Here is a 26,117-nt window from a genome sequence, read left to right on the forward strand (position 1 = left end):
GAGGTCAAAAAGGCCAACAAATATTTTTATAAATTATAAATTATTTGAATTAACAGATTGATTGAATTATTAGCACATAAAAATACAATCTTCTATTGTGGCCAGAGATAGAGAATATATGAAAATATATAGATCCTTATGTAGCATGGGGCTGTATGACTGTGATTTGGTACAAATCAAGTACAGACTTATTATTGAAAGGCAAATGGCGCCCTCCAGAGCCAGAGTGTCGGCCAAATAAGTAAAGGGCCACCCGAAATCAAACACCAAAAGAAAAAGTTAAGTGATGCCATGCCTCACCATGGACATTCAAATATTCTGATTGCATATGTGGTGCACTAAAGACATTGACTTTTAAGATGTACATGAAAACATTTTCAGAGAACAAATCGTGAAAACAGGAAGAAAATAGCTACTAGCCAATAAAAAAAAAAACGTTATAGTTTTCGATAGGAAAAACAATTTATGGAACACTATCAGTTAATTGTATTTTGTGTTATATGTGCCACCTGATTAATCCTTTATTGCCTGTAGACTTTTAGCAATATGTGCCAAAGCCACGGTGTAATCTTAACACGGGCAGCTTCAACAATGTTCTGAATTAGCATTGATGCCTTAACAAGGTTTGGCACAGTGGCAGGTGGGACGCCTCCTCGTGTCACAATCTACTAGATAAACGGCCATGTAATCAGAGTGTGCTTTCTCACTAATTAACACCATTGTTCGCTGGCAGAACCAGTCCCATTACGCCTCAGAATTGGTCTCTTTATTTTCTCTCTACTCACTTCTCTGTAACCTTCCGTTTACCAAGCTGCAGTTCTACCACTCTCGCTCGGAATGCTGGAAGCTGTAACCTATCCAGAAGGTAATGCATCTTCTCTCCTCTCCCAGGGTCTTTGTTTGAAGCAGGGTTAGGGCTGTTGCGGTGACCTTATCACCTTATCACCGCAACACTGGCGGTCACGAGTCATGAAGGCAGTCAAATTGCACGTGACCATTTAGTCACTGTGATTAGGCTTCTCCAAGCTGTGTTGCTGCTGCTAGTCATTAGTAGCCTACCAAACTTGCTAACTGCCTGGTACTCAGCACTCTATTGTCCCTCTAATCACTCTGACATGAAATCAAAAATCAAATCAAATGTTATTGGTCACATACACATATTTAGCAGATGTTATTGCGGGTGTAGTGAAATGCTTGTGTTCCTAGCTCCAACAGTGCAGTAATATCTAAAAATGATTTACAACAATACACACAAATCTAAAAGTAAAAGAATGGAATTAAGGAATGGAATTAAATATTAGATTGAGCTATGTCAGAGTGGCATTCACTAAAATACATATGAGATTAGTAAAGCAGTATGTAAACATTATTTAAACATGATTAAAATGACTAGTTTTCCATTATTAAGTGGCCAGCTCTATTTATACAGGGCAGCAGACTCTAAAGTGCAGGGTTGCGTAACCGGGTGGAAGCCGGCTAGTGATGGCTATTTAACAATCTGATGGCCTTGAGATAGAAGCTGTTTTCAATCTCTCTGTCCCAGCTTTGATGCACCTGTACTGACCTCGCCTTCTGGATGATTGCGAGGTGAACAGACCTTAGCTCGTGTGGTTGATGTCCTTGATGATATTTTTTGGCCTTCCTGTGACATCGGGTGCTATAGGTGTCCTGGAAGGCAGGTAGTTAGCCCCTGGTGATGCGTTGTTTTCCCCCACACTGGGTGGGGGAACCATTTCATTTTTGGGTGGACCATTTCAGATCATCAGTGATGTGGATGCCGAGGAACTTAAAGCTTACCACCTCCACTGCGGTCCCTTCGATGTGGATGGGTGCTTGCTCCCTCTGCTGTTTCCTGAAGTCCACAATCAGCTCCTTTGTTTTGTTGACATTGAGTGAGAGGCTATTTTCCTGAGACCACTCTCCCAGGGCTCTCACCTCCTCCCTGTAGGCTGTCTCGTCATTGTTGGTAATCAGGCCTACTACTGTTGTGTTGTCTGCAAACTTAATTGAGTTGGAGGTGTGCGTGGGCATACAGTCATGGGCGAACAGGGAGTACAGGAGGGGGCTGAGCACGCACCCTTGTGGGGCCCCTGTTTTGAGGATCAGCGAAGTGGAGGTGTTGTTTCATACCTTCAACACCTGGGGGAGGCCCATCAGGAAGTCCAGGACCCAGTTGCACAGGGCGGGGTTCAGACCCAGGGCCCTGAGTTTAATGATGAGCTTGGAAAGTACTAAGGTGTTGAATGCTGAGCTTTAGTCAATGAATAGCATTCTTACATAGGTATTCCTCTTGTCCAGATGGGATAGGGCAGTACGATGGCGATTGCATCATATGTGGATCTATTGGAGCAGTAAGCAAATTGAAGTGGGTCTAGGTTGTCCGGTAAAGTAGAGGTGATATGATCCTTAACTAGCCTCTCAAAGCACTTCATGTTGACAGAAGTGAATGCTACGGATGATAGTCATTTAGTTCAGTTACCTTTGTTTCTTGGGTACAGGAACAATAGTGGACATCTTCAAGCAAGTGGGGACTGCAGACTGGGATAGGGAGAGATTGAATATGTCCCAGCCAGCTGGTTTGCGCATGCTCTGAGGACACGGCTAGGGATGTCGTCTGGGCTGGCAGCCTTGCAAGGGTTAACACGCTTAAACATCAATGCAAATGTAATTGAAAATCTAAACAAACACTTCATGAGAGCCCAAGAGCTCATGTTAGGCAACATTTCTATAGGCTGTGCAATTGTGCAAGAAAACAGAGTCATGGCCTCTCTGTACCATCACTCATTCATATATCCTTATGTACATATTCTTTATCCCCTTACACTGTGTATAAGACAGTAGTTTTGGAATTGTTAGTTAGATTACTTGTTGGTTATTACTGCATTGTCGGAACTAGAAGCACAAGCATTTCGCTACACTCGCATTAACATCTGCTAACCATGTGTATGTGACAAATAAAATTTGATTTGATTTGATTTGATTTACTAAAAAGAGGAGGATCCCATCAGATTTCTATAGGCTAGGCCTACTATATTTATTTCTCAACTTTCCTAATATTAAGCACATTGCTTATATTTACAACAGGAGTATAGCCTACCTGGCTGGCATGAAAATGAACCATGGGACAAGTGTCCTCCGTTTGCTATTTAAGTGCATGGATGACATGTATTTTTGCCCGCTGTCCCTGTTTTGAGACAGGTGCATGATAATGGTCTATTCTAAATCAAAACCAATTTAACACATATATTATTTAGTATATGTAAAGACAAGATTAAAATCAAGAATAGTTTGATGGGTGACAATATTAGCCTGTCACTTATCAGTTGTGAATGATGCCCGTCATAAGAAATCATGCCTTTTTGTGTGACTTTTTCTAATCATAGTCGCACACCTCATGTAGCCTAGCCCATGGGCCTATATGTTTTAATAAGGTTTGTATCACAACTAAAGTGGCCCAATTCACCTTTATAATAACAGCATTACATGATAATGTTGTTTTCCGCTCATGGAACGTTTGCACTTGTAGCCTACTATCATGTGCACATTGCTGCACTTATAATATGGAGAAAAAGCCTAGTAGTTTATCAACATTTTAAGCTAAACGTTCTGATCTGTTGTGTCAGCCACATTGTGTAAAACATATTTTTTAATGCGAGTGGTTGCATGAATTTGGGATCTATCGCATCCCACAGCTGTCCCAGACTATGTTTGGAATATTTATTTCTCACACAGAATAGAATAGGTCGACCTTTGTACTATGGGGGATAGTAGATTGACATAGGCTTCTTCTCTCCTTCAGCCCGGAGGTGTGTTGGGTCATTGTCCTATTGAAAAACAAATCATAGTCCCACTAAGTGCAAACCAGATGGGATGGTGAATTGCTGCAAAATTCTGTGGTAGCCATGCTGGTTAAGTGTGCCTTAAATTTAAAATAAATCACTGACAGTGTCACCAGCAAAGCAACCCCACACCATCACACCTCCTCCTCCATGCATCACAGTGGGAACCACACACGTGGAGATCATCTATTCACCTACTCTGTGTCTCACAACGATACAGCGGTTGGAACCAAAAAGGTACTGTAACTCTGGGTCTTCCTTTCCTGTGGCGGTCCTCATGAGAGCCAGTTTCATCATAGTGCTTGATGGTTTTTGAGACTGCACTTGAAAAGTCTTTAAAAGTTCTTGACATTTTCCAGATTGACTGTCCTTCATGTCTTAAAGTAATGATGCACTGTCGTTTCTCTTTGCTTATTTGAGCTGTTCATGCCATAATATGGACTTGGTCTTTTATCAAATAGGTATATCTTCTGTATATCACCCCTACCTTGTCACAACACAACTGACTGGCTCAAACGCATTAAGAAGGAAAGAAATTCCACAAATTAACTTTTAACAAGGCACACCTGTTAATTGAAATGCATTCCAGGTGACTGCCTCATGAAGCTGGTTGAGAGAGTGCCAAGAGTGTGCAAACCTGTCATCAAGGCAAAGGGGTGGATACTTTGAAGAATCTCAAATATATTTAGATCTGTTTAACACTTTTTTGGTTACTACATGATTCCATATGTGTTATTTCATAGCTTTGATGTGGAATGTAGAAAATAATTGTTTTTTAAACCCTTCAAGGAGTTGGTGTGTCCAAACTTGACTGGTACTGTAGATGTTCCAAATGTCTGCATCAGTAGCTTGTAGGCAATGAAAGGAGATGCTAAATGTGTTTATGTTAGCCATGAGTCTGACAGTTATTTGCTTGATAATCCCCGGCTGACACAATTTTGTGACCGCAACAGCCCTAAGCAGAGTTCAGTGTCACTTCATGTACACCTCATAAATCAGCCGTTATTTCCTGTGAATATACATTTCTTTAACATGAATTCACCACACCACCAGAGTTAAAACAATGTAACCTTGGAATGACAATTTGGAGAGGATTGAGAAAGGAACTTTTTGGAGCCAACACAAATAAGTCCCTGAGTCGTAGTGTAGGGATGGTATGCCAGTGGAATGGATAGACATGTGAAGGTTCAAGGTGTATAGACAACATTGGTGCATTCCTAGGATTCCTACACATATTACTCTGCTCTTTCTGAGGGACAAGACAGTGTTGAATTACACGCTCTTCATAGTAGATTCTAAAATCTACACATCAGAAAATATTAATAAATGAGCTTCATTCAGATCGGTATACCATTTTTTTTTACCATCATAGCATCAACTTGATAACGAGGTCAATATCCTACATACTTACATTTGAGTAACTAACACAGATAGATGTGCATTAAAACTTGGCCAAACTTACGGTAGGACTCAGAAAGCTATCAGCCAACTGAAAGCTGAATCAGCCAAGTTATATGCTTAATAGCATACCAAGGTGATGAGGTTTTCAGCTAGCCTGGTGTCCAGACTTTTAGCCATATTGCTAGCAAGCTATGGTATGTTAGCTTAGGCCACCATGTGGTCTGGCACCCAGTCTTCACCTTTCACTCCCATACATAGACTTCATGTTTAAGTAATTCACAACTTCTTGCATAGATTCTAATGCATTTACACCTTGGTAGTATAGTAACTGTGACGATTCCCCTCCATTTCTCCCCACACACAGGGCCTGATTGTTTAGTAGCCTACAAACATGTATTGCTAACCTGACTATGCTTTGGCTAATCCCATCAAATTTCATGCTTTGTATTACATATGAACACACCACAGTCTCTTTATCATATATTTTATTATTATATATATTTTTTTACAAATGTTTAGCATTGTAACCTTTGTTATTGCCAACGTATTCTATTGAGGTTTCTTGCCAATTGCCTCCGCTGTGAACTGGCTTGCATGGCTCCAATGTAAGCATACATTATGGGCACCTTTCTAATATTGAGCTGCATCCACAGTTTACCCTCAGAACAGCCTCAATTCGTCAGGGCATGGTTTTTAATGGCTACAAGGTATGGCATGGCTACAAGGTTTTTAAAGTGTTCCACAGGGATGCTGGCCTAATGTTGACTCCAATGCTTCCCACAGTTGTGTCAAGTTGGCTGGATGCCCTTGGGTGGTGGATCATTCTTGATACACACAGGAAACTGTTGAGCATGAAAAACCCATCAGCATTTCAGTTCTTAACACAGACCGGTGTGCCTGGCACCTGTTACCAAACCCCACTCGAAGGCACTTAAATATTTTACCTTGCCCATTCACCTGCTGAAAGGCACACATGTACAATTCATTTCTCAATTGTCTCAAGGCTTAAAAATCCTTCTTTAAACTGTCTCCTCCCCTTCAGCTACACTGATTTGAAGTGGATTTAACAAGTGACATCAATAAGGATCATAGCTTTCACCTGGTCAGTCTAGGTCATGGAAAGAGCAGGTCTCCTTCATGTTTAGTACACTCAGCATATATTTTGATTAACTGGATCCAGAGGTTACCGTCAGCAACTGCACTGTTAAATAAAGGGCAGAGGATTTGAGGTTCTGAGCGTGTGTTTCTTTACCTCTACTTTAAGCATACATTTCTCACTGTCAATCGTAAATGATAATTCTTCAAGTTTTACCGGTGAAACGTCCATGCAGCAGCTGGATGCCAACCATTTGATCTCAATCAGTTTCATGGGGACATGCGTTTAGATCTTCTTGAGTCACTGTACGTTGTTGTTTCCAAGTAGCCGACACTGTTGGTTAAAATGATGTACATTGAGCAAATTTTAGAGCAGATGGTGTTACATTAGAAAATGACAGTGTTTTCCTTACCTTATAAGCAGTCTACGGAAGATTATGACAGCAATCAATGCTTTGGTTTAGATTCCCCGGCACTGTTTCCACATGCAAATCTTTTAGCATTTGTGGCACAAATCCCATTCAAGTCATGGGACCGATATTGGCATTATTCATGCATCATGTTCAAACACCATTAGCCTGTTCTCTGGGCAGTCGCCAAACAAGTAGAGCAGAGCAGACGTAAAGTAGAGAATGCCACACATGCATAGAAGCTTCAGACCTTTGGCTGATGGAAAGAGGGGTCCAGAGAAGTTGGATCTGCAGCCACTCCGTAAATAAATAGCTACCACAAACATTTTTGCATCGGATCCTCTGACTCCATCTCAACTGTTGCGGTCAAACTAACTAAATGGGCTTCCGGGTATGTCTCAACATTTACGACTAGTGTTAAGTTCAAGCAAAAGTTCGCATGTAAAACTGAGATCCTCATAAGGTGAAACAAACAGTACCACTGGTTGCCCCAGGCACATTCGTTATTATTTTTTTTTAGTTTTTGAAACATAGAACAGCAAAGTATGTACTATCACGTGTGCAATGATGTCCCAGGGGGAAAAAAACAGTGTTCATTTTTTGAAGTAGTCTTTGTTGTTGTAATATCGCAAATGGACTTTGGAAGTAGTGGGACAAAATAACAATTCTTCAATCCATCTTCGATCAAGTTACTTTCCGTGGCTCAATAACCTATTCAAACTGAATTAGTAGACCTTAGACTCATCATGATTTATAAACAACCTTAGATAAAGATAAATCCTTAGTAAGATAAGTAAGATAAATCCATTGGTCATTTCCATGTAAAAGGACCCATGAACACAAACATGAAGTTCATTGGAGCATGTAAAATTGTGTGTCAAATGAAAACCAAGAGTCTATATGTTTGACAAATGAAGGCATATATACACAGTGCATTCGGAAAGTATTCAGACCCCTTCAGTTTTCTACCTACACACAATACCGCATAATGACTAAGCGAAAACAGGTTTAGAAATTATTGCAAATGTATTCAAAAAAAAAAAAAACTGAAATAACTAATTTACATAAGTATTCAGACATTTTGCTCTGAGACTCGAAATTGAGCTCAGGTGCATCCTGTTTGCATTGATCATCCCTGAGATGTTTCTACAACTGTATTCAATTGATTGGACATGATTTGGAAAGGCACAAATCTGTCTATATAACACCTAAATTGGAACACAGTGGCTGTACAGTAGCATGCTATACATTATGTCAGAGCTCTGGGGCTCTGTGCTTCACAGCGCTGTATGGGTTTTGACTGACAGCCATTCTGAATTTGAGCACCGCCCTCACAGTAAATTATGAGGATTATGTATTTCGAAAGATGAAACGTGGAGGGCTATAATAAATACGGCTTTGATGTCATGCAAGCTAAAAAAAAAATGTGCTTCACATTTCCATATCATAAAACTAATGTAATATGCAGTATAAACGTTGATGATCACCATGTACAGTTACAAGATGACAAGAGGACATGGCATCATTGTAACGATTTTCCTCCTCTTCTGACGAGGAGTATGAAGGATCAGACCAATGCGCAGTGTGATAAGTGTTCATGTTATTTTTTATTTCAACTGAACACAAAACAAAACAAAATAACAAGAGAATGAACGAAAACAAAACAGTCCTGTCAGGTGCAGAAACACAAAACAGAAAACAACTACCCACAAAACCCATGTGGGCAAGAGCTACCTAACTATGGTTCTCAATCAGAGACAACGACAGACAGTTGTCCCTGATTGAGAACCATACCTGGCCAAAAAACAAAGAAATACAAAAACATAGAAAAAAGAACATAGAACGCCCACCCTAGTCACACCCTGACCTAACCAAAATTGAGAATAAAAAGCCTTTCTATGGCCAGAGCGTGACAATCATACCCTGGGTTATTCTGAATAGAATGAACCCATGTTTGTTGCATTGAAAAGAAAGGTTTCCACTGATGGCAATCATGACTCCATTCTATGCACACCAAAATTACAATCTGCTTCTCTGAATTTCTTAGTGAAAGTCTAACACTAAGCTTGTATTTTATAATTTAGCTTGTCGTGTTGGCAATAGAACAAGCTGTCAACTTATGCCGACCTAACCCAGTTTGCAATTTCTAAACTATTTTTGGGATTGTGTAAACAACAGTAATTGTGTAAAAGTGGGGGATGTAGGGTTGTATTCCAAACAAAACAACTACAATTGTGCTTGCTCTAGTTCCTCAACAGCACAGACACAAATCACCTTATAGTTGAAGACTATAAGTAACTGTGCACACTTTGGAGAGGTGTGTGTCCACTTGGAGACACCGGTTAGTCCTCTCACTCAAACCCTTGTCAGGGGTTAAGAAACATTGCCTTGTGCCTTGAAATTATGTTACCAAAAACCCACATGTCAAAACAAAATTCAATCTAATTTTATTTGTCATATGCGCCGAAAACATCAGGTGTCGACCTTACCATGATATGCTTACTTACAAGCCCTTAACCAAAACGCAGTTCAATAAATATAGTTGATGAAATATTTCCTAAATAAGCTAAAGTTTTAAAAAATCTAATCAATGAAAAAGTAACAAGAAATGTAAATAACAATAGTAAGTCTATATATAGGGGGTACCGTTACCTAGTCAATGTGCAGGGGTACAGGATAGTCGAGGTAATTTGTAAAGTGACTATGCATAGATAATAAACAGCAAGAAGCAGCAATGTAAAAACTAGGGGGGGGGGGGGGTTATTGTAGATAGTCCGGGTGGCCATTTGATTAGTTGTTCATCAGTCTTATGGCTTGGGGGTAGAAGCTGTTAACAACTTCTTAGGGCTGCAATCCCGTTAACGGGATCGATATGACAACAGCCAGTGAAAGTGCAGGGCGCCAAATTCAAAACAACAGAAATCTCATAATTAAAATTCCTCAAACATACATGTATCTTATACCGTTTAAAAAAATAATCTTGTTGTTAAAATAATAATGGACATAATAATGGACATTCGATAGTATTCATTATTTATGTCCAAGTAGCTACTTTTGTTAGGGCGTTTAGTACACAAATCCAAACACTCGTGCAGGTCCAGCCAAACTTCAGACGAAAACTTCAAAAAGTTATATTACAGGTCGTAAAAACTTTTCAAACTAAGTATAGAATCAATCGTTAGGATGTTTTTATCATAAATCTTCAATAACGTTCCAACCGGAGAATTCCATTGTCTGTAGAAAAGCCATGGAACGCAGGTCGCTATCATGTGAAATGCGCATGACCAGGCTCTCTGCCAGACCACTGACTCAAAGAGCTCTCATCCGGCCCCGCATCACTGTCACGCCCTGACCTTAGAGAGCTTTTTATGTCTCTATTTTGGTTTGGTCAGGGTGTGATTTGGGTGGGCATTCTATGTTCTTTTTTCTATGTTTTTGTATTTATTTGATTTGGCCGGAAATGGTTCTCAATCAGGGACAGCTGTCTATCGTTGTCTCTGATTGTGAACCATACTTAGGTAGCTTTTTACCACATGGTTTTTGTGGGTAGTTATTTTCTGTTTAGTGTTTTGTACCTGACAGGACCGTTTCGGTTTCGGTTATTCTCTTTGATATTTTGTTATAGTGTTCCATTTCAATAAAAAGCATGAACACCTACCACGCTGCACTTTGGTCCGATTCCTCTTCTTCAGAAGACGACACCCGTTACAATCACAGTAGGAGCCTCATTTAAGTTTCTAAAGACGGTTGACATCTAGTGGAATCCTTAGGAAGTGCAACATAAGCAATATCCCACTGTGTATTCAATAGGGGCTGTGTTGAAAATCGACCAACCTCAGATTTCCCACTTCCTGTTTGGATTTCTTCTCAGGTTTTTGCCTGCCATATGAGTTCTGTTATACTCACAGACATCATTCAAACAGTTTTAGAAACTTCAGAGTGTTTTCTATCCAATACTAATAATACTTTGCATATATTAGTAACTGGGACTGAGGAGCAGGCTGTTTACTCTCTGCACCTCTGGGCACCTTTCATCTAAGCTACTCAATACTGCCCCTGCAGCCATAAGAAGTTTTAATGAGCCTTTTGGTCCTAGACTTGGCGCTCCGGTACCACTTGCTGTGATTTAGCAAAAGCAGAGAGAACAGTCTACGACTTGGGTGACTGGAGTCTTTGACAATCTTTTGGGCCTTCCTCTGACAGCGTCTAGTATATAGGTCCTGGATGTCAGGAAGCTTGGCCCCAGTGATGTACTGGGCAGTAGGCACTACCATCTGTAACGCTTTACGGTCAGATGCAGAGCAGTTGCCATATCAGGCGGTGATGAAACCAGTCAGGATGCTCTCGATGGTGCAGCAGTATAACTTTTTGAGTTTATGGGGACACATGCCAAATCTTTTCAGTCTCCTAAGGGGAGAAAAGGTGTTGTCGTACCCTCTTCACAACTGTCTTGGTGTGTTTGGAGCATGATAGTTTGTTGGTGATGCGGACACCAAGGAACTTGAAACTCTCGACCCGCTTCACTTCAGTCCTGACGATTTTAATGGGGGCCTGTTCGGATTTCCTTTTCCTATAGTCCACGATCAACTCCTTTTTCTTGCTCACATTGAGAGCGAGGTCGTTGTCCTGGCACCACACTGCCAGTAGTCTGTCTCATCATTTTTGGTGATCAGGCCTACTACTGTTTTGTTGTCAGCAAACTTAATGATGATGAAGGAGTCATGCTTGGCCATACAGTTGTGGGTGAACAGGGAGTACAGAAGTGGACTAAGCACGCACCCCTGAGGGGCCCCATATTGAGGATCAGTGTGGCAGTATCACAGACTCGGCCAGGGTGAGGTTGAAAATGTCAGTGAAAACACTTGCCAGTTGGTCCGCGCATGCTTTGAGTACACGTCCTCCTAAACCATCTGGCCCTGCGGCTTTGGGAATGTTGACCTGTTTAAAGGTCTTGCTCACATCGGCTACAGAGAGCGCTATCACACAGTTGTTCAGAACAGCTGGTGCTGTCATACATGCTTCAGTGTTGCTTGCCTCGAAGTGAGCATAAAAGGCATTTAGCTCGTCTGGTAGGCTCGCATCACTGGGCAGCTCGCGGCTGGGTTTCCTTTTGTAGTCTGTAATAGTTTTCAAGCCCTGCCACATCCGACGAGCATCAGAGCCGGTGTAGTAGGATTCAATCTTAGTCCTGCATTGACACTTTACCTGTTTGATGGTTCGTCTGAAGGCGTAGCTGGATTTCTTACAAGTGTCCGGGTTAGTGTCCCACTCCTTGAAAGCGCAGCTCTAGCCTTTAGCTCGGTGCAGATGTTGCCTGTGATCCATGGCTTCTGATTGAGAAATGTACATACGGTCGCTGTGGGGACGACGTTGTCAATGCACTTATTGATGAAGCCAGTGACTGAGGTAGTATACTCCTCAATGCCATTGGATAAATCCCAGAACATATTCCAGAGTGTGCTACCAAAGCAGTCCTGTAGCATCCACAATATCTGACCACTGGTACTCCCTGCTTTAGTTTCTGCTTGTAAGCAGGAATCAGGAAGATCAGGAAAATGATGGTCAGATTTGCAAAATGTAGGGCGAGGGAACTCTTTGTATGCATCTCTGTGTGTGTGGTGTAAAGGTGGTCTAGAGTTTTTTTTCCCTCTGGTTGCACATGTGACATGCTGGTAGAAATGAGGTAAAACGGATTTAAGTTTTCCTGCATTAAAGTCCACTGGGAGCGTATTTTTGGATCAGCATTTTCTTGTTTGCTTCTGTCCTTATACAGATCCTTGAGTGCCGTCTTAGTGCCAGCATCGATTTGCCGTGGTAAATAAATGGCTACGAATGATATAAACGAGATCTTGGTAGATAGTGTGGTCTACAGCTTATCATGAGATATTCTACCTCAGGCAAGAAATACCTCAACACTTCTTTAATATTAGATATCTCGCACCAGCAGTTTACAAATAGACACACAGCCCCGCCCCTCGTCTTACCAGACGAAGCTGCTCTGTCCTGCCGAAACACGGAGAAGCCAGCCAGCTCTATATTATCAGCGTCGTCGTTCAGCCAGTCTCTAAGACGTTTTCTAATTGCACTGTAATGTTTTGTGCTGTGCTGTAGTCTACTGAGCTCTACTTTGATGTCCAAACTTGTGAAACAGAAGTCTATGATTGGTTCAGATTTTTGTGTACCTACGGTATTTAGGATACATCACCATGTAGAGAATGACATTCATATCCATAGTTATGCATTTCTGTACAGTACAGATCAGGGACCCATGATAAAATTCCGTTGCCGGGTGTAAATCCACTGCCGACATCGTTGAATCTTAATTTTGAGCAGATATTTTAGAGTTTTTGGAAAACGTAGACACAAAAAGGAGGTAGACACACTGAGGTAGATTTGACCGAAATTCAGTTACCTTACTTTGCATCTGCACAGTTCTTCCAGTAAATGTGTTTTTGCTAGAGTGGAATCTTTCCATTCTTGAGTGAACATTTCCTTACTTTCTAAGGGATAATTTAGTAGGTTGGGTTGTAGGCTGGGTTGAAGAGTTGAGATACAACATTAAAGGGGGTAGGGTGGTGCCAGATATTGGGCCAGTCAGTTCCTACTCCTAAACTAGGTTGATAGGCCATTAGACCTACAAGTGCTGTGTCTGCTTATGTCCACTAGATGTCACAGGAGTACTTTGATGCCTGGCCTTGACTGGATTACATATTTGGTTCAAACTTTGCTTCCTGTTCTGTGGTTTGAACAGCTTTCCCTCAAACATCTACAGTAGTTAGTCAATAAACACTAAAAAGCGTGGGGTTGAAATAGAGGTGGGGACACAGAGGCGAGAGCAACGACAATGACACATTGACACATGATCAGTGGCGACCCATCAATTAGGGCAGGTGGGAGAGAGCCTGTTTAGCCGCATGTTATTTTGGCATATCAGTTTGCAAACAAACAAAAATAAATGTATACAGTGCCTTGCGAAAGTATTCGGCCCCCTTGAACTTTGCGAGCTTTTGCCACATTTCAGGCTTCAAACATAAAGATATAAAACTGTATTTTTTTGTGAAGAATCAACAACAAGTGGGACACAATCATGAAGTGGAACGACATTTATTGGATATTTCAAACTTTTTTAACAAATCAAAAACAGAAAAATTGGGCGTGCAAAATTATTCAGCCCCCTTAAGTTAATACTTTGTAGCGCCACCTTTTGCTGCGATTACAGCTGTTAGTCGCTTGGGGTATGTCTCTATCAGTTTTGCACATCAAGAGACTGACATTTTTTCCCATTCCTCCTTGCAAAACAGCTCGAGCTCAGTGAGGTTGGATGGAGAGCATTTGTGAACAGCAGTTTTCAGTTCTTTCCACAGATTCTCGATTGGATTCAGGTCTGGACTTTGACTTGAGTTTGAGTTTATTTTTATTTTTACAGGGACAGTGCACATTAATCAACATTTCAGTAAAAGTGCCGGTTTTAGCCAACCGGCTAATTTTCAACTGCAGTCCCTGGGCAGGTTATTAAAAACAATTACAATATAGACAATAGCAACATAGAACAAGCAAGACATAGCATACAGACAGAGCAACATAGGACAAGCAAGACGTAGCATACAGACAGAGCAGCATAAAACAAAAAGCAGCAAGACAAAATTCATAAAAGCAACAAAGTGTTTCCACACCTCACAAGCTACAGACAACAGACAACATGGAGTGGCAACACACAGCTAGGGACCATGTTCACAAATCTGATTGACCTTTAGCCATGTCTTCAAGCATTTTGTGAAAGTGTGATATGTGGTGCAGTTATGTGTGTCTGATGGCAGTGTATTCCAGACATGGGAAGCTCTCACAGAGAATGCAGATTTACTAAAGGTGCTTTTCCTTAGGGGAACTATACAGTCACCTCTCATGGCAGACCTTGTGGATCTGCTGCCATATGTCTGGGTTTTCTGTTTAACAAAAATATTGAGTGGAGGGGGAGCCAGGCCATTGAGGATCTTGAATACAAGACATGCGTCGGTGTATTGCACAAGATTTTCCCAACTCAAGAGCTCATGCTTTCTAAGGATGTGACAATGATGATGGCTATTGGGCTTCCTATCAAGCACTTTGAGAGCCTGTTTGTAGACAGACTGAATAGGTTTTAATGTTGTACAGCAAGCTTGGGCCCAACTAGTCAAGCAGTATGTTAAGTGGGGGAGTATCATAGATTTGAAGTACAGTTTTGCTACCTTTGTAGTCAAACAATTTCGTATAAATCGGAAATTAGCTAGGTTGAATTTGGTTATTTGAATTACCTTTTTCACATGCTTTTTAAAAGAGAGGTTGGAATCAAGTATGATGCCAAGGTACTTAAAATCGGATACCACCTGGAGCTTCTCCCCTGACACATAGACATCTGGCTCAGTAGCATCTGTTGCCCTCTTTGTGAAGAACATGCAAACTGTTTTTTTCACATTGAGATGCAAACACGAGTCACTGAGCCACTTTGTAACCTGGACCATTACAGTAGTGAGTTCTTGTGCAGCTTGTTGTTTGCTCTTTGCATGCACATATATCACTGTATCATCTGCATACATTTGAACTTCAGACCCAGTACAGACAGAAGGCAGATCATTAATGTACAGGCTTGGCCATTCTAACACCTGGATATGTTTATTTTTGAACCATTCCATTGTAGAATTTGCTTTATGTTTTGGATCATTGTCTTGTTGGAAGACAAATCTTCGTCCCAGTCTCAGGTCTTTTGCAGACTCCATCAGGTTTTCTTCCAGAATGGTCCTGTATTTGGCTCCATCCATCTTCCCATCAATTTTAACCATCTTCCCTGTCCCTGCTGAAGAAAAGCAGGCCCAAACCATGATGCTGCCACCACGATGTTTGACAGTGGGGATGGTGTATTCAGGGTGATGAGCTGTGTTGCTTTTACGCCAAACATAACGTTTTGCATTGTTGCCAAAAAAGAGCACCTTCTTCCACATGTTTGGTGTATCTCCCAGGTGGCTTGTGGCAAACTTTAAACAAACCTTTTTATGGATATCTTTAAGAAATGGCTTTCTTCTTGCCACTCTTCCATAAAGGCCAGATTTGTGCAATATAGGACTGATTGTTGTCCTATGGACAGAGTCTCCCACCTCAGCTGTAGATCTCTGCAGTTCATCCAGAGTGATCGTGGGCCTCTTGGCTGCATCTCTGATCAGTCTTCTCCTTGTATGAGCTGAAAGTTTAGAGGGACGGCCAGGTCTTGGTAGATTTGCAGTGGTCTGATACTCCTTCCATGTCAATATTATCGCTTGCACAGTGCTCCTTGGGATGTTTAAAGCTTGGGAAATCTTTTTGTATCCAAATCCGGCTTTAAACTTCTTCACAACAGTATCTCGGACCTGCCTGGTGTGTTCCTTGTTCTTCATGATGCTCTCTGTGCTTTTAACGGACCTCTGAGACTATCACAGTGCAGGTGCATTTATACGGAGACTTGATTACACACAGGTGGATTGTATTTATCATCATTAGTCATTTAGGTCAACATTGGATCATTCAGAGATCCTCACTGAACTTCTGGAGAGAGTTTGCTGCACTGAAAGTAAAGGGGCTGAATAATTTTGCACGCCCAATTTTTCAGTTTTTGATTTGTTAAAAAAGTTTGAAATATCCAATAAATGTCGTTCCACCTCATGATTGTGTCCCACTTGTTGTTGATTCTTCACAAAAAAAATACAGTTTTATATCTTTATGTTTGAAGCCTGAAATGTGGCAAAAGGTCGCAAAGTTCAAGGGGGCCGAATACTTTCGCAAGGCACTGTACACTATCGTTCAAAAGATTAGGGTCACTTAGAAATGTCCTTGTTTTTGAAAGAAAAGCTATTTTTTTGTTCATTAAAATAACATCAAATGGATCAGAAATACAGTGTAGATTTGGTTAATGTTGTAAACGACTATTGTAGCAACCATCACTCCTGTGTTACAATGGCACGTTGTGTTAGCTAATCCAAGTTTATCATATGGAAAATAAAATGTATCATTAGAAAACCCTGTTGAAATTATGTTAGCGCAGTTGAAAACTGTGGTCCTGATTAAAGGAGCAATAAAACAGGCATTTTTTAGATTAGTTGAGTATCTGGAGCATCAGCATTTGTGGGTTCGATTACAGGCTCAAAAGGGCCAGAAACAAAGACCTTTCTTCTGAACTCGTCAGTCTATGCTTGTTCTGAGAAATGAAGGCTATTCCATGGAAATTATCAAGAAACTGAAGATCTCGTACAACACTGTGTAGGCCACAATCCCAGAGTCGCCTCTTCACTGTTGACGTTGAGACGGGTGTTTTGCTGGTACTGTTTAATGAAGCTGCCAGTTGAGGACTTGTGAGGCGTCTGTTTCTCAAACTAGACACTAATGTAATTGTCCTCTTGCTCAGTTGTGCACCGGGGCCTCCCACTTCTCTTTCTATTCTGGTTAGAGACAGTTTGCGCTGTTCTGTTAAGGGAGTACGACACAGTGTTGTACGAGATCTTCAGTTTATTGGCAATTTCTCGCATGGAATAGCCTTCGTTTCTTCATTTCTGCTTCTTTAATCAGAACAACAGTTTTCAGCTGTGCTAACATAATTGCAAAAGGGTTTTCTAATGATCAATTAGCCTTTTAAAATGATAAACTTAGCTAACACAGTGTGCCATTGGAACACAGGAGTGATGGTTGCTGATAATGGGCCTCTGTACGCCTATGTAGATATTCCATTAAAAATCAGCCATTTCCAGCTACAATAGTCATTTTCAACATTAACAATGTCTACACTGTATTTCTGATTAATTTAATGTTATTTTAAAATGGTCAAACAATATATTTTCTTTCAAAAACAAGGACATTTCTAAGTGACAACAAACTTTTGAACAGTAGTATAAATCGTTGAGTTATTAAAGCTGAATACAAACTTGGTCTCTTTTTTGCTTTCTTCAGTAAGGCAACTCCAAAATGCAGGTGTTTCAGCCTGGATCAGTGCTTTCTGTGGTGGTGGGGCAGCCAGTAGAAAATACGGAGCGTAGGGGTTGGTAATGTTCTCTAGATTCGCCGTGATTGGCTCAATGTTCTGTCACTCATGGGGACGCTACATCTATGGGTAAATATATGGGTAGAGCTAGAAAATTAGAACTACATTAAAAGTGCCCGTCTAAGAAGGCTCAAGGTCATTGGTCACAGATAAAATTATGTCAAATCACTTTATATCTACAGTAGCCTTGATTGGACTGATCATGTCAATATCAAACCATCAAAATCGTATCTAGCAAGCTAGCAGTCATTGTCATGAATCAAGTCGACAATCTACTGGCAAATCCTATTCAATCCTTGTCATATGAAAATAAATGAAGAGAAATTACTCCTATAATGTATCGGTGCTCATCAGCCATTTGACAACAAGTTTGAAATCGCAAATTCAACAATGAATCAGTGGCTAACTGCAAGCATAGCAAAACAATCACTAGCCTGCTATTCAGTGGAGTGGGTGTGTGGTCCAAGTATGGGTTTAAGGGTCTATTTTCCAAGTTTAAAAGGATAAACATTAAACATGGGCTATGCTGTCAATCCCTCATGACTTCTACCGCGCTAAAAACAACTGGAAACTCGTAACTACGAAATCTCAGAATTCAGTGAGTTCAAGATAACTGGCAACCCAGAAAATAACGAGCTCCGACTGGGAAAATATGTTTTGAACGGTCATCCAACTGGGAATTGCAAGTCGACAACTCGGGCCTCTTTCTAGCGGTCCGACCTGAAGAGCGCTGATGTCATCTTGATTTGACCTTGTTTTTTCTTGTTGTCTTGAAAGCACCATAAATCCAGAAAATGGAAGACTTTGGTGACAAAGTTTGATGACAAAATTTGCCAACAAAGGACAACCGCACCACTTTCCTGTTAATTTGGGGTAGGGGGCAGTATTGGGAATTTTGGATGAAAAGCGTGCCCAAATTAAGCTGCCTGCTACTCAGCCATAAAAGCTAGAACTTGCATATAATTAGTAGATTTGGATAGAAAACACTCTGAAGTTTCTAAAACTGTTTGAATGATGTCTGTGAGTATAACAGAACTTCCACTAGATGTCAACAGTCTTTAGAAACTTGTTTGATACTTCTACTCTAAAGGAGGGGCTCATAAGAGCTCTTTGAGTGAGTGGTCTGGCATAGTGCCACAGGCTCAGTCTCGCGCACTCACGTGAAAGGTAGCTACGTTCAACGTAATTTCTGAAGACAAAGGAATTGTCCATTTGGAACATTATTGAAGATTAATGTTAAAAACATCCTAAAGATTGATTCATACATCGTTTGACATGTTTCTACGAACTGTAACTGAGCTTTTTTGACTTTTCGTCTGAAACTACTGAATGCGCTTTATGAATGTGGATTACTGGACTGAACGCGCTAACAAAAGGAGCTATTTTGACATAAATGATTGTAACGGCGTTCTTCGTTTGTTGAAACAGAGTCAGACCGAAATGCAGCGTGGTGGTTACTCATGTCTTTAATGAAAATAAGTGCGATACATGAAATAACTATAAATACGAAAACAACAAACGGAACGTGAAACCTAATACAGCCTATCTGGTGAACACTACACAAAGACAGGAACAATCACCCACGAAAGACAAAGCGAAACTCAGGCTACCTAAATACGGTTCCCAATCAGAGGCAACGAGAATCACCTGACTGCTGATTGAGAACCGCCTCAGGCAGCCAAGCCTATACAACACCCCTAATCAGCCGCGATCCCAAATACTACAAACCCCAATACGAAATACAATAACATAAACCCCTGTCACACCCTGGCCTCACCAAATATATAACGAAAACACAAATACAATGACCAAGGCGTGACAATGATGGACATTATCGAACAAAACAAACATTTATTGTGGAACTGGGATTCCTGGGAGTGCATTCTGATAAGCTCTACTCAGATTATAGCATGGTGTGCTTTAAAAAAAAATCTGACACAGCGGTTCCATTAAGGAGAAGTGGATCTAAAATTCCATGCATAACACTGTTTATTATGAGTATTTCTGTAAAATTGATGTGGCTCTCTGCAAAGTCACCGGATGTTTTTGGAACTACTGAACGTAATGCGCCAATGTAAACTCCGATTTTTGGATATAAATATTAACTTTACTGAACAAAACATACATGTATTGTGTAACATGAAGTCCTATGAGTGTCATCTGAAGAAGATCATCAAAGGTTAGTGATTAATTTGATCTATAGTTCTGATTTTTGTGACTCCTCTCTTTGGTTGGAAAATGGCTGAATGCTATCAGTGACTAGTTGCTGACCTAACATAATGATATGTTGTGCTTTCGCCGAAAAGTGTTTTTTGAAATCGGACACTGTGGTTGGATTAACGAGATGTTTATTTATAAAAGGAGGGAATTTAATTATGGGATTTCTGTTGTTTTGAATTTGGTGCCCTGCATTTTCACTGGCTGTTGAGAGGTGGGACGCTCACGTCCCAAACGGTCCCAGAGAGGTTAAAGGGATCACAGCACAACAAGAGTCCAAATGTCTTGTATGCTGCTGCATAAATGATGTAATATGCCAGGGAGATATGTATACTGTAGCTAAGAAAGTAATACTAAGTGTATGTTGTGTAGAAAGCTGTTAATAGCCCTAATAATTTGGTCCCTTTTCCCCCTCATAATTTAGCCTACTGTTCTGACTTGGTGGTGCACATGTAGCCTATAAGGAAATTACTGTAAGAATGGCCCATGTTCTGAATTCTGTCTGCTGTACATGTCAAAAGTGCTGAACAGATAGTTATTTTGACTACGTCCGTCCTAGCTCTCTCATTAATGTATAATACATCGGGGCTTCTGAATGGCGCGGTGGTCTATTGCTCTGCATCTCAGTGCTTGAGGTGTCACCACAGACACCCCGGTTTGAATCCAAGATGTATCAAAACCAGCCGTGATTGGGAGTCCCACACTGTAGAGCAGGGAAGAATTTGCCCAGCATCGTCCGGTTTTGGCTGGTGTAGGCCGTCATTGTAAATAAGAATTTGTTCTTAACTGACTTGCCTAGTTAAAAAAAGGTTAAATAGAGAATTTATAGAATCTATGGATTGCCTCTTATCAGCTCGTCGTCCCCTTATGCCATAGTTTGTACATCTAAATTGTCATCAGAAACCACATTTGTTTAAGCAAGTCAGCCATATCAGCTATGTTTTTTTTTAAAGGCAGTAAATGAGGCAGAATTACATTTTTCGCTGACAGGCAAAATGTATATGCTAAAATGGCCACTGCATATGAATAATACATGATAGAAAAAGGTCTTATGTGAGCTCTCTCTTATGGAACAGTAGCAGCCAGTCAATGAGGACTCACAGTTAAACGTTTATACTGGGGCTCCTTCCTCCCACTGTCATCTGAGTGGACCTGCGCTAACACGGTGGCACTAATGCTCTGTGAGAATGTTCCTCAGCCGGGGACGGACACGTTAGCGGTTAGCTGCTGGCTCCGGCAGCCTCCCAGGGGTACAGCCTTGATTAATTGAGCTGGCAGATTTATGGCGGCATGGTAGCCGGTGGGGGGATGCCCTTGGTTCGCTCCCAGACGTAATTACAGGTTTCCCACTGCGTGGGGTGTCATGCACGGCAGGCCCGCATTCACCCGTCAATCAAAACTGACTATTAGCCCCTGGGCTTGATGTGCGGTAGTGGGCGGTCACAGGCGAATATCATCAGCCCTTTCCCTGACTCCAACATTCTTTACCTCACAGACAGTGGGTGGCTGCTGCAGCCTTGATCATTAAAGTGACTTTCATGTACAGTGCTATCAGTGTTTGATGGTAAACTTGGTCTTTGATGAGACTGCAGAGAGCAGATGATGCTTAACGGACTGTAATGTGACTTAAGGATAGACAAGAGAACAGAGAATAGCAGCATGAGGGGAAGCATTGTCAATGTTGTCTTTTTATACAGTATACAAAACAGAAACCTTTCACGCCTAAAGACCAATGCACCTTTAGTGTAGAGTAAACTGAGTCCTGAACAAGGGGGTAATTCCACAGTAACATAATTATTATTCGACTCGGTTTGTCACTTTAAAATGTATGGCATATTATTGATTTCAAAGTTTAACTAAACCAACTTTAAAGCAACTTTAAGGACAGCTTTTAACAATTTCCACAGAATATTTTACAAAAAACGAATTGCGCAGATGCAAACTTTTGTAACATAATTATGGTAAATTCTCCCGCAGGTTTTCATGTGAACACTTTTTTCAAAATTCAAAGATGTCTGCAGAAAGAATGGGGTGCCAGCTATGACATCACACCTTGAGTTCGAAAAAAGATATGTGAAGTGGATTTAGTACCCTGTACGTAAATGTATAATTATGGATATGAATGTCAATGTAATGTTTCACAAGTTTGGACAGCACAGAGCAGTACAGTAGAATAGAGTCAGAGTATGTGAGCAGAGCCGGTGCCTTCTCAACCTCTCCAATTCCAATCCAGTAGCGCTCACTTCACGAGCTCAGGGTTTGCATCTGTAATCTACTTGTGTGCTGCTATAGCCCCTTGCTGTAGTCTACTTGTGTTCGTCTATAGCCCCTTGCTGTAATCTACTTGTGTTCGTCTATAGCCCCTTGCTGTAATCTACTTGTGTTCGTCTATAGCCCCTTGCTGTAGTCTACTTGTGTTCGTCTATAGCCCCTTGCTGTAGTCTACTTGTGTTCTGCTATAGCCCCTTGCTGTAATCTACTTGTGTTCGTCTATAGCCCCTTGCTGTAATCTACTTGTGTTCGTCTATAGCCCCTTGCTGTAATCTACTTGTGTGCTGCTATAGCCCCTTGCTGTAGTCTACTTGTGTTCGTCTATAGCCCCGTGCTGTAATCTACTTGTGTTCGTCTATAGCCCCTTGCTGTAATCTACTTGTGTTCGTCTATAGCCCCTTGCTGTAGTCTACTTGTGTTCGTCTATAGCCCCTTGCTGTAATCTACTTGTGTTCGTCTATAGCCCCTTGCTGTAATCTACTTGTGTTCGTCTATAGCCCATTGCTGTAATCTACTTGTGTTCGTTTATAGCCCCTTGCTGTAATCTACTTGTGTTCATCTATAGCCCCTTGCTGTAATCTACTTGTGTTCGTCTATAGCCCCTTGCTGTAATCTACTTGTGTTCGTCTATAGCCCCTTGCTGTAGTCTACTTGTGTTCGTCTATAGCCCCTTGCTGTAATCTACTTGTGTTCTGCTATAGCCCCTTGCTGTAATCTACTTGTGTTCGTCTATAGCCCCTTGCTGTAATCTACTTGTGTTCGTCTATAGCCCCTTGCTGTAATCTACTTGTGTGCTGCTATAGCCCCTTGCTGTAGTCTACTTGTGTTCGTCTATAGCCCCGTGCTGTAATCTACTTGTGTTCGTCTATAGCCCCTTGCTGTAATCTACTTGTGTTCGTCTATAGCCCCTTGCTGTAGTCTACTTGTGTTCGTCTATAGCCCCTTGCTGTAATCTACTTGTGTTCGTCTATAGCCCCTTGCTGTAGTCTACTTGTGTGCTGCTATAGCCCCTTGCTGTAGTCTACTTGTGTTCGTCTATAGCCCCGTGCTGTAATCTACTTGTGTTCGTCTATAGCCCCTTGCTGTAATCTACTTGTGTTCGTCTATAGCCCCTTGCTGTAGTCTACTTGTGTTCGTCTATAGCCCCTTGCTGTAATCTACTTGTGTCCGTCTATAGCCCCTTACTGCAATCAACTTGTGTTCTGCTATAGCCCCTTGCTGTAATCTACTTGTGTTCGTCTATAGCCCCTTGCTGTAATGTACTTGTGTTCGTCTATAGCCCCTTGCTGTAATCTACTTGTGTTCGTCTATAGCCCCTTGCTGTAATCTACTTGTGTTCGTCTATAGCCCCTTGCTGTAGTCTACTTGTGTTCGTCTATAGCCCCTTGCTGTAATCTACTTGTGTTCTGCTATAGCCCCTTGCTGTAATCTACTTGTGTTCGTCTATAGCCCCTTGCTGTAATCTACTTGTGTTCGTCTATAGCCCCTTGCTGTAATCTACTTGTGTGCTGCTATAGCCCCTTGCTGTAGTCTACTTGTGTTCGTCTATAGCCCCGTGCTGTAATCTACTTGTGTTCGTCTATAGCCCCTTGCTGTAATCTACTTGTGTTCGTCTATAGCCCCTTGCTGTAATCTACTTGTGTTCGTCTATAGCCCCTTGCTGTAATCTACTTGTGTTCGTCTATAGCCCCTTGCTGTAATCTACTTGTGTTCGTCTATAGCCCCTTGCTGTAATCTACTTGTGTTCTGCTATAGTCCCTTGCTGTAATCTACTTGTCTTCGTCTATAGCCCCTTGCTGTAATCTACTTGTGTTCGTCTATAGCCCCTTGCTGTAATCTACTTGTGATCGTCTATAGCCCCTTGCTGTAATCTACTTGTGTTCGTCTATAGCCCCTTGCTGTAACCTACTTGTGTTCTGCTATAGTCCCTTGCTGTAATCTACTTGTGTTCGTCTATAGCCCCTTGCTGTAATCTACTTGTGTTCGTCTATAGCCCCTTGCTGTAATCTACTTGTGTTCGTCTATAGCCTCTTGCTGTAATCTACTTGTGTTCGTCTATAGCCCCTTGCTGTAATCTACTTGTGTTCGTCTATAGCCCCTTGCTGTAATCTACTTGTGTTCGTCTATAGCCCCTTGCTGTAATCTACTTGTGTTCGTTTATAGCCCCTTGCTGTAATCTACTTGTGTTCGTCTATAGCCCCTTGCTGTAATCTACTTGTGTTCTGCTATAGCCCCTTGCTGTAATCTACTTGTGTTCGTCTATAGCCCCTTGCTGTAATCTACTTGTGTTCCTCTATAGCCCCTTGCTGTAATCTACTTGTGTTCTGCTATAGTCCCTTGCTGTATTCTACTTGTGTTTGTCTATAGCCCCTTGCTGTAATCTACTTGTGTTCGTCTATAGCCCCTTGCTATAATCTACTTATGTTTGTCTATTGCCCCTTGCTGTAATCTACTTGTGTTCTGCTATAGTCCATTGCTGTAGTCTACTTGTGTTCTGCTATAGCCCCTTGCTGTAGCCTACTTGTGTTCGTCTAAAGCACCTTGCTGTAATCTACTTGTGTTCGTCTATAGCCCCTTGCTGTAATCTACTTGTGTTCGTCTATAGCCCCTTGCTGTAATCTACTTGTGTTCTGCTATAGTCCATTGCTGTAGTCTACTTGTGTTCTGCTATAGCCCCTTGCTGTAGCCTACTTGCTGTAATCTACTTGTGTTCGTCTATAGCCCCTTGCTGTAATCTACTTGTGTGCTGCTATAGCCCCTTGCTGTAGTCTACTTGTGTTCGTCAATAGCCCCGTGCTGTAATCTACTTGTGTTCGTCTATAGCCCCTTGCTGTAATCTACTTGTGTTCGTCTATAGCCCCTTGCTGTAGTCTACTTGTGTTCGTCTATAGCCCCTTGCTGTAATCTACTTGTGTTCTGCTATAGTCCCTTGCTGTAATCTACTTGTCTTCGTCTATAGCCCCTTGCTGTAGTCTACTTGTGTTCTGCTATAGTCCCTTGCTGTAATCTACTTGTCTTCGTCTATAGCCCCTTGCTGTAAACTACTTGTGTTCGTCTATAGCCCCTTGCTGTAATCTACTTGTGTTCGTCTATAGCCCCTTGCTGTAATCTACTTGTGTTCGTCTATAGCCCCTTGCTGTAATCTACTTGTGTTCTGCTATAGCCCCTTGCTGTAATCTACTTGTGTTCGTCTATAGCCCCTTGCTGTAATCTACTTGTGTTCGTCTATAGCCCCTTGCTGTAATCTACTTGTGTTCTGCTATAGCCCCTTTCTGTAACCTACTTGTGTTCTGCTATAGTCCCTTGCTGTAATCTACTTGTGTTCGTCTATAGCCCCTTGCTGTAATCTACTTGTGTTCGTCTATAGCCCCTTGCTGTAATCTACTTGTGTTCTGCTATAGCCCCTTGCTGTAATCTACTTGTGTTCGTCTATAGCCCCTTGCTGTAAACTACTTGTGTTCCTCTATAGCACCTTGCTGTAATCTACTTGTGTTCGTCTATAGCCCCTTGCTGTAATCTACTTGTGTTCGTCTATAGCCCCTTGCTGTAATCTACTTGTGTTCTGCTATAGTCCATTGCTGTAGTCTACTTGTGTTCTGCTATAGCCCCTTGCTGTAGCCTACTTGTGTTCGTCTATAGCACCTTGCTGTAATGTACTTGTGTTCGTCTATAGCCCCTTGCTGTAATCTACTTGTGTTCGTCTATAGCCCCTTGCTGTAATGTACTTGTGTTCGTCTATAGCCCCTTGCTGTAATCTACTTGTGTTCGTCTATAGCCCCTTGCTGTAATCTACTTATGTTTGTCTATTGCCCCTTGCTGTAATCTACTTGTGTTCTGCTATAGTCC

The 26,117-nt window shown here is 41.5% G+C and overlaps 1 long non-coding RNA gene across 2 annotated transcripts in view; it reads left to right on the top strand.

Moving 5' to 3' along the window:
- Positions 1-591: 591 nt before the first annotated feature.
- LOC116355005 (uncharacterized) overlaps positions 592-26,117 on the top strand; it is a 98,161-nt gene continuing 72,635 nt past the window's right edge. For both annotated transcript variants that reach the window (XR_004204217.1, XR_004204218.1), the window contains exon 1: positions 592-865. This is a non-coding gene — a long non-coding RNA (uncharacterized LOC116355005). The remainder of the gene's footprint in view (positions 866-26,117) is intronic.

This window comes from Oncorhynchus kisutch, linkage group LG19, assembly GCF_002021735.2.
Source record: "Oncorhynchus kisutch isolate 150728-3 linkage group LG19, Okis_V2, whole genome shotgun sequence".
Classification (NCBI taxonomy): Eukaryota; Metazoa; Chordata; class Actinopteri; order Salmoniformes; family Salmonidae; genus Oncorhynchus; species Oncorhynchus kisutch.